Source organism: Rhinolophus sinicus, chromosome 15, assembly GCF_057876585.1.
Source record: "Rhinolophus sinicus isolate RSI-liver-muscle chromosome 15, RSI-T2T, whole genome shotgun sequence".
NCBI classification, from domain to species: domain Eukaryota; kingdom Metazoa; phylum Chordata; class Mammalia; order Chiroptera; family Rhinolophidae; genus Rhinolophus; species Rhinolophus sinicus.
The window spans coordinates 88,731,073-88,741,370 of NC_142515.1; the positions used below are offsets into that span (position 1 = coordinate 88,731,073).

General features: G+C 40.2%; 1 pseudogene; it reads left to right on the forward strand.

The window, feature by feature from the left end:
• Positions 1–6,243: 6,243 nt before the first annotated feature.
• LOC109454203 (small nuclear ribonucleoprotein E pseudogene) lies at positions 6,244–6,504 on the forward strand (annotated as a pseudogene).
• The last annotated feature ends 3,794 nt before the right edge of the window (positions 6,505–10,298 follow it).

Below are 10,298 nucleotides of genomic sequence, written 5' to 3' on the forward strand. Positions count from 1 at the left end.
AGGGACTGTTTAATGGGTTTAGTTTCAGTTTGCAAGCTGAAAAACTTCTGGAGATTTGTTGATTGCCCAACAATGTGAATATGCTTAGTACTACTGAACTGTACACTTGAAAATGGTTAAGGTAATAGATGTTTTGTTATGTATATTTTTCCACAATTAAAAATGTTTAAAAATTTTTTAAGTACATTGTAATTATGTACCCATAAAAGCTCCATATACATTGGACAAATACACCTTAATTATGTTAGTGGTTATGCAAAAGGGCAAAATTTTGGGAAATTTATTATTTAAATTATAGTGGGAATCTTTTTTAAATAAAATGTCACCAGTAAAAAGCCACAGCTCAGTCTGTATGTATAGAGACTAGTGGACCTTGAGCCCGTGATAAGGACTGATGATTTCTAGCCAGAGCAGGACGTTGAGAACATTTGGGACTGCAAAGGAAGTTGGAGGCTCTTTGACGGTGGTTCTGTTTTCACTCCAGTGAAAGAGGCTGGCACGCAGCATCATCAGACGCATAGCTTTTTCTCCAGACCAAATAACATGTGTAACCGGACTACGCTTTCCTTTGCCTGACGTGGCCGGCCAGAGTAGATGGTCCTGTGACTCAGGCCTGAAGGGTGCTTTTGTTTCTCACTGTTTCCTGCTTCCCTTGCTGTTCAAATATTTAACAATCAGTTCAGACTTCCACTTATATCGAGCATATGTCTGTTTGAGCCTCGGACTGGAGACTGGTTTGGTTTCTGTCACAGGCTTCTGTGAAAAGAAGGCCAGGAAGCTGTTACTCGGGGGCTATGACCCACGTGGCACTGTAGACCCTGAGGGGTGGATCTGTGTCCAAAAAACGCAGAGAATTGCTGGGCTTGGTAAAGCGAGGGAAGAGTTTACTTCAGCTCAATGCAAAGGAGGTGCTTTAGAAACTACACTCAGTGTATGGTGGTGGAAGGAGATTTGACTCTGGGTGGCGAACACACAATGCAATATATAGATGATGTATTAGAGAACCGTACACTTGAAACCTATATAATTAACCAATGTCACCCCAAGAAATTTAATTAAAAACAACAACAACTAAACTCAAAATAAGCGGGAACTTCATTGAATGATTGCATTGTAGGGACACTGGAGGCAAACTCAGCCATAAATCAGTAGATGGGGATTAGGAAAATTCAGTCCCCCTCCCCCAACCAGCTTCCCTTCACCCCCAATGCTCTTGAGGAGATGGCCCCGTCTATGGAGGCAGCAGACTTAGAATCGTTTAAAGCCAAAGAAGATATAGAGTCTGCCTCTGTGAAACGGGATTCCTTATCCCTGGAGCCGGTCCCTTCAAATTCAGTGGCCGGGGCTACCAGAGGGAACCTGGCCCATCACAACACAGAAGCTGGAAGTAGGTGGCCCTGGTAGAACTTGTCCTTGGGGGGCTGTTGCCGCTCACTGGCGACCTCAGTCATTTCCTTCGTGTCCTCGGCATAGACCTAAGTCTCATGTACGCAGTCCTGCCTACCTTGTCCCTTCTCCCTGCTTTCAGCCTCCTTCATGCCCTGGTGAGGCCCCTCTCTTCTTTCTAGTTCTTCCCTGCTTCTCAGCATGATTTTTCAAAAATCCTCTCTCACTATCAAGTTTCAGCCTCATCGTCCCGATTACCAAGGCGAGCCCTCCCTCTCTGCTTACATTGACTCAGGCCTGCTCTGCTCAGGAAATGCAGCCCCAGCTACATTCACCCATCAGTGCTCCCAGCTCATTTTCTCTAGTGCTCACCTTGGAACTAGGTAGGAGTTGGTTAAGAACAAGACTGGCCAAAAGCCAGAAGCTGAGCTATAACACTTTATGACATTTGTGACATTTTTTCTTGAATTACAGTTATGTGCTTCTAGACTATAAGCTACTTAAAGGCAGGGTTTTATCTTTCTCATCTTTGTACTCCACCCAGCACCTGGCATCTTGCCCAGCAGAGGTGCTCACTATTTGCTGTTGTTATTGGTGATGACGAGGATGATGATATGATGAAGAAGAACATTCTTGCTTCTGAGCACCACGTAAGACTGGCTGATGTATCAGAGCCCTGAAGGAGACTTGTACTTTCTAAGAGCCTCATTGCTTTAGAACAGGAATAAGACTATTCCACTTTCCATTTGGAATTCAGCTCCCAAACCAACCCAGCCTTGAGTGTGTGAGCAGAATTTTACAAGCAGAGCTGAGGGTTTTGAAATCCACTGCTGACCCTTGGGATCTTAGTTTCAGCCATGGCTCCTTATTCATCTTCATTCGTGGACCAGGGATGGAAAATCTACCATCCCACAAAGCATTGTGCTGGGTGAGAGAGCCTGCGAAGATAGCCATGACTTCATTGGGGTATGAAAGGCCAGTGGTAGGAATGTCTCTTAGGAACAAAGGCCATGTTTTTTAATACATATCTTTCTAGAAACATCAGGGAACAGAAATAAACAGGGTTTGGCTCCTGGTTGTGCCATTCTTGATTTCTTTGTGCCTCAGTTTGCTAACTTACAGAATTCTTGTGAAAGTTCAATGACTAAATTAACAATAAGCATTTAGAATAGTGTCTGGCACACAGTAGGCATATAATATTGGATCCCATGTACTTATTTATCAGAAAAACAATAAAACGTTGACTCTGCGGTGACTGGACTCCTCTCTTTGTTGAGGGAATTTCCAAACACTAAGTTCCCTAAAACAAATTCCTCTTCTAAATGCAGACTCCACCATGAACTGCTTCAGAGCTATTACTTCTTGGTAACCATGAGAATTTACATGCCTTGCTCAAGACTCACGTAGGACACCTGATATTGTTTCTCTAATCCAAATCCCCCCGTCCTAATTCTGTCTAAAAGAAAAGATCCACCTTCCCGTGGAGACCACCCTGACCAAAGCCAATCCTACTGACCTTTTCTCTCACCAGTTAGACAATCCAGGATATCATCCTATGTTGTTGTGCATGTTCTCTCTGTCAAATTGTGTGTGTTAATCTTGTCTCCACAATACAGCCTTTAGCTCCTTAGGAACAACATATTCTACAGTAATGCCGCCTTTGCTTTAAAAATGTGCCACTGGCCTAGAGAAACTGTCTGCCTGAGGACACAGCTCAGTTCAATAAACTTACCACTTGCAGGCGGGAGCGTGTCTTTAGTTCTTCCAAGGCTTTCCAGAGCCAACCACCATGTTGCGTTTATTAGCCTTCACTGAATAGAAAATGTCATTCAAGCTTTCACTGCACTCTCTAATGAGTACATCATAAGTAAGCCAGGAAATAAAGTCTTTTCTGGCAATGGTCCAATACAGACATTGAAACAGTGTAGGCACATTGCCATGACAACCAGTGGGAAAGTGCAGATGACCCAAATTAGAATAAATCCCTGGAATTTTTCCTGAGAACCCCAGATTTCTGAGCCCGGCTTGCTGCAGAGAAGGGGCTTTAGGCAGACACCAGGTCAGGGCCTGAGCCTTATTTCAGAGGATCAGAAGCCCCTACCTGTCTTAGAATTACTTTGTTCTTCCAAAATGACCCTAGATGGGGATAGGATAGACTTATCCATTGTGTAGACAGGTGACACAGCCAGAACTGGGCAACTATGGAGCTATGGAGAGAGAGAGAGAGAAAAAAAAAGCATGGTCTAAAGTCTGGAAAGGTTAGAGTGTTTTCCTAGTCCTGACACTATCTTGCTTCTGGAACTTGGGGAAATCGTTTTACTTCCCTGGGCTTCAGTTTTCTCTTCTGTGAATTAGAGAGTTAAAGCTAGTGGAGACCCAAGGTCTACTCCAGGTCTATCAATCACACACTAGTCTTAGAGGTCAAACAACGAGTTCCCATTGAATGTTGACTCGGTCCATCATCACTACTTTCTCTGACCCAGATTCCTTCCAGAACATTTCATGTGCCTCATCACGTGCTTATTTACCACTAGTAGAACCTACTGCCTGTTAAAATGAAAACTGTACCATTTTAAACAAGCACCTTAATAGTCCTAATTTTATTTCTGATGAGTAAATGTAACAGATGCTCATGTGAAATAAATTTTGACAAATCATAAAGAATATAAAACATCCCATAAGTCAGAGGTAGTTACTGTTAGCAACTGTATATATGTATTCAATATTTTCTCTGAGGGCATGTGTACACATACCGATAATAGAGATTCTACTGTGTGTGCCGTTTCATATAAGAATATTTTACTCAATACTATATTGTGAAATTTTCTCCATGCTTAAAATATTTTTCTGTCTTAGTGTCTGAATAATATTCCATCAACTAGATGCATCAACATTTATCCTACCAATTCCCTTTTGTTTGGTACATTTGAAATGAGAAAGGGCTGTATGATCTGGCGACAAAAGAAAGTCTGTGACAAAGGGCACCTAGAATTTCAAGGACACTTTCTCCCACTTTACACTATAAGACAATGATACAGATAGCACCTGGTAAAGGAACTTCTAGCCATTGCCTCTTCTTGGGTTCACAGGTTTAAAATTTGCAAGGTTTGCTGTTAAGTAGCTATTGCTCTGATCATAGGGGGCCCTCTGCTGTTCTCTTTCTTTCCACAACACAGCAGTGTGACCTTAGTGACAAAGAAATAATATGGAATAAAACCAGAGGTCTCAGTTTTCAGGAGGTCAAAGGACAGTTTTCAACCTATAAGGCTTACTCTGCATCTCATAGTCAGCATCGAAAAATAGTCAACACAACAACAAAGATAGAAAAAATATATATAAACATATAAATGAATGAATGAGTTTCCTCTCCCATCTCATGCTGGAAATTGTATATTGATGATATTATACTGGTTGACGCCTTGTTACATGGAAATATACAGGCCTATTTATTTAATCTGCTGTGGTTTGTCTTCATAATGTTTTCCTTGATCATGATTTTCCAGCAAATGAAAAGATGCACATTATACGGAGAAAATTAGGTCATTGGCATGAGCTTTTCTTTCCATTAGCTTCTCTAGTTTTCTTCCCCAATAATACTTTGTAACAAAAGAACTGGTGTTTGCGTTTCTGTCTGAGATGTTGATTTCTGGAAGCCTTCTTTTAAATCCTTGAGAACCATGACATGAAATCTTCCCAACTGGCAAATGGAGACTCAGAGGCAGAAGGACTTGAGGATTGGCCCAAGGTCAATGGGGCTGGTGGCTCTGAGTCTCAGCTGACTTCGTTCCCTACTGCTGGGGCCAGTCAGTCTTGCATTCCTTTGGGGTAAAGTAAGGATAGGATTTTAATAAATAATAGGAAGGTAATAACCAGCCTGCTATCTGAATAGGGTGAATGTTCTTTAGAAAAAAACCTTCCAGATGAAAATGTAAGATTGGTGGAGAACTGTTCATCCTTAAATAGAAGTAACCCACTTTCATGCTTCTAATCGGTATTTATGCTATGTGCAGCTTACCTTACTGGGTACTATAGATAAAAGAAACAAGAAAATTGTAAGATATAGTCCCTGCTTAATACAAACTAGTCAGAGAGATAATGTCATTTATAAAAGCTCTTAGAAAAGAGCCTGACACATAGTAATTAATATGTAAATGTTTGATCAAGCAATCCATCAATCAAACTAAATAATAATAATGCTAGTTAATACATATTTAGCCTTTGCTATGCCAAACGCTTTTAATGGGTACAAGTTTATGAAGACGGTACTATTCTGATCCTCAGTTTGCAAATGAGACCTGGCGAGAGTAAGCAAACAAATATATTTTTGTTCAAGGTTGTAGAACTGATAAAATCAGGACTTTAACGGTCTGGCTCCAAAGCCTCCTAACCATAATATTGTGTTCCACCTCTTCCCCCCTGGATGATGCTCTCTGTGTGAGTGGATGTGACTTTGGATTTTTAGCGTCCATTCTAGAAGAAAAAAAAGACAGCCCCCAAACTACATTATCAATTCTTTATATCACTGCACAGTGTCTTCTGATTTTTACCAGTGTGCAAAAGTATTTTACACTATTGCAATTGGTCTATATCTGTGTTTAGCTCTGTTCACTCAATATTATTTCGTATAGGGAGGTATCAGTCTCGGGGAGGAGGAAGACGGCGGCGCCAAGGAAACTCCGAGAGAGTAAGAGGGAGAGGGAATTCCTCCAGAGTATTTAGAGGTCCCTTGATGAGTCCCTGGTTAGGTCATTTTCGTGTTGTAGGCTCCAGACTTTGCGTTCCAAAATCAAAGTGCGATGGGGGTAGGATTGACCAGTTTCAGGAAGCAGAGTCTATGCGTGTTTTTTTCGTTAACCATTGGTGCAGAACCTCATCTTCAGATACTTGCAAAATAGATCTCGGATTCAGGTGTGGCTATATGAGCAAGTAAATATGCGGACAGAGGGCTGTATCGTTGGTTTTGATGAGTATATGAACCTCGTATTAGATGATGCAGAAGAGATTCCTTCTAAAACAAAGTCAAGAAAACAGCTGGGTCGGATCATGCTAAAAGGAGATACTATTACTCTGCTTCAAAGGGTCTCCAGCTAGAAATGACTAACGAGGTGAGAAATTGTTGAGAAGGCAATACAGTTTGTGTTTTTTAGGTCTCCTTTTTCAGGAGCATAGTTCTTAAACATTTATTCATATTGCTCTGATTACCCTTATGTTATTACCAGATGACAATACATGCTGAGGAATTGTTTTTATTAAAAAATATATGTATTATTTCGTATAAATAATTCCATATACTTAAATTTTACTAGCTACATATCATACGCGTGCCTGTATCCATTATATAGAGAATCCTTGTCCAGGCTACTGTGGTTAGATATTTAGGTTACTACCTCATTTTCACTACGATGAGCAATAGTATTGCCATAAAAAGCTATAAATGTATTCCTTTGGTTAATAACCCCATTATTGAGATTACTGAATCAAATTATGGGACCAAACACAATGAACAATTATTTATGATCCCTGCCCCATACCGGATTGCTCTCTAGAAGGACTGGCCAATTTACAAAGCCAGGAGAAATGTGTTGGTGCAGCGCTCAGTCATTAACTCTGCCAGCACTTAAAGCAGAATCAGTTGGTTAGTTTTGCTAGTTTAGTAGATGCAGTAGAACCTCGTAGTTGTTTCAGTTTGAATTTCTTTATTAAATAATTTAATTTTCCATAATTTCCTACTTGTATTTATGTGTAAAATATTTGTTTTATCATTTGTCTTTCTTATATGTTAAGGAAGTATTTTTTGGAAAACGTGAGGAAATGTTTAAAGATTAATGCTTTAAATATCTCTGAGAAACTCTCACATTCAATATCAGTTGACTAATTTTTGAGTTACCTGCACTCTACACAGACACCATCATAACACCCAAGAAATTATAAAATAAAAATAAGTATAATTTAGAAGTTGGAGATGGTGCCACGTAATACCACTATCTGAAGAGATACCACTACCATACATAGAAATTTAACTTAATACCTGTGATTCTATAAATGGAAATACAATTTTTCCAATTACTCAGTTATTGCGCTTTTTTTTTTTTTTTTTTTTTTTTGAGTTTCAGGCTCTTTTGGGAATCTGATAGAAATCTTGGGTCATCTCCATGGGAAATGCTCATATGCACACGTTTCATAAGGTTTCAGATTGTTTGTTTAATGACCCCTGTTTTATAGTAGTCTTGGCCTTATCCATTTTTCCTTCAAAATGTATCTCCTAACCACACTCTTCTCCGATCCTCATTGCCAATCCCTTTGTTCTATATCAGGTTATAGATTGGAAGAGCAGGGGAGGAAACATAAATGGACAGTTACCAATGCTGTTGTGACAGTGCTGAGTTCTGTGATGGAAGTAAGGGCAGTGTCACATGGGGGTGTGCTGGAGGACAGCCATCACTCTGAGTCAGCACCCAGACAGTCACAACAGCTTCCTAACTGGTCTCTCAATGTCCCTCTTTTCTTCTGCCCCAGTTCATTTTTTGCCCAGTAAAATCCTTTTTAAAAGCCTAATCAGGTCACATCATCCCTCTGTATACTCTGATCACACTAAGAATAAAATTCAACCCACTATCCAGAGCTTCCAAGGCCCTGCTGACCTGGCCCAGCTCTCTCCTCCTGCTCTCTGCTCAGCTTAATCCTTTCTAGCCTCACTTTCCTTCTGCTTCAGGGCTCTACCACTTTCCCCTCTACCTGAATCACATGGTTCCTGGAGCTTCTCAGGACTTTCTCTCTTCATTTAGGTCTCAGATGGCTGAGAGGGGCATTCCCTGACCACACTATCTAAAATCTTCTCCATCCTGATCACGCTTTTACTCCTCACCATGTTTTATTAGTTCTCATCAATGCTTGTCTTTAATAGGTAGTTTAGTAGTATGTTTGTTTTCTGACTTTTTCCCTTCTGTGAGGGCCGTGAGGACAGGCACTTTGTGTATTTCTAGGACTTAGAACAGTAGCCAGTACTCATAATAAGTTGTTCAAATATTTGTTCAATAAATGCTGGGGTTAATACTTTGTTTATGTACTAAATAGATTGTAACTGGATTGTGCTCACAGAGTAAAAAGTTAAAGAACACATTTTAAAAAGTAAAAATCTTGAACTACGAAAAAAAGGATAAAATGTGTAACGATAGCTAACAGTGTGATATTCATATCTGAAACTTACCTATTATTGTGAAAAATTAGCATGAAAAGACCAGATTTATAATTTTCATTTAAAAGCTGTCATACATTGTACTTGAAAAAATATCAGTGCAAACACATACTAGAGGATTGAAACAACACATAAATGTTATTAAGTTAAAAATAGAAATATTTGTCATATATACTGACATGTATACATAATTTTCCTAAGGGTAGGTTAAGTTCCTAGCAATGAAACATTTGAGTCTGATACCATCAAAGTGCTCTTCTAGATATCATACCAATTATACTTTTAGCAATAAAATATGAAAATTCTTGTTTCCTTATACGCTTGCTACCTTTGGATATTAGTTAAAAATTGTAGTCAGTCTCATGAATTAAAACAAAATGGTGTTTTATATTGTTTTGCCTTTCTTTTTTTAATTATAAGCTATACTAAATAATGTTCAGTCGTACTCAAAATTAAGGAATATTTGCTTCAATAGTGTGGTTCAAAGGGCTGTGGGCATTTATACCAAAGGGCATGGAAAAGAGACACACTTAAAAAAAGAGATTTTAAATAATTGAGTAATGCTCAATTTCATTTGTAACGTACGACCGTTACATACAGTTCAAACCCTAAAACTATCACCTATGTAGGAAAGTTTATCATTCTTCATTAAGCACCGATCTTCCCATTGTATAACAATGGGCTTCTCTTGGCCAAATACAATGGATATTTGTAGTGCTCCTGTTACTTGCCTTTTTTTTGGTTTTTGGCATTATGCAATAACCCCTCCTTGAGATTTTCCTCTTCTTTTTGCTTCTAGGACATGGGCTATGGGTTCTTTCCACCTTTAATATCATTCCAAGTCTGACTGCAGGGTACTCGTCCTTTGTCCTTCCCTCAGTCTTAGTGATCCATTTAAAGTTGGTGTTCAGCATCTTCCCACAATACACACTCTCCCTGTTTTTATCTCTTTTATTTCCATATCACCAACATGATGAGCCACACATTTTGATCTCAGTTCAGCCCAGATATCTTCTCCTGCGATATTTATCTATATAGTCCAACAGAAATTTCATTCTGAACATTCCACAGGAAACTTAACTAAACAGGTCCCCAAATAATTAACTTGTCTCTTTTCCTTCTCTACCGCTAGCAATTCAGTTCAGTTCAATCGTTCAGGTCCCAAGCCTGGGCTGTCACCTTCCACAGCCAGCTCGTCATTCTTGCATTAGTTCTGCCGCCACCGCCGCCGCCACCAACCTAAAACAGTCCAGGATACGTTTTTTAAACGATACATAGTGAATGAAATGGACAGGAAGATAGTAAAGTGAAAATGAGTGATGCTACATCGCGTCCTAAGTTAATAATCACTGCAGTAAGTTTTATATTTCTTCTGTTTTTCAAAGCGCGTTTTTGTATTTGAGTTCTCTTCATTCGATGTCATGAAGTACCATTATGAAACGGACATCGGCTGACCTTTTCTTGTACGTGCTTGCCTTTCCTCCCCCTCCCTCCCCTCACGTGCGTCCTTTTTCTTCCTTTCTTCTTTCTCCCTTCAATCTTGCCTGTCTCTCAAGGTCCCTCTTTCGCTTCTGCTTCTCTCTCCCCAGCCTGGCTCCCTCCCTCCCAGCACGCTGGTCAGCTCCTCTCGCTGGCGCGCAGGCTCAGTCCCGCCCACGCGGATCTCGAGTCACGAGGCGGCGGGCGGTGAGCAGCGAAGGGGGCGCGGCGAGCCCCG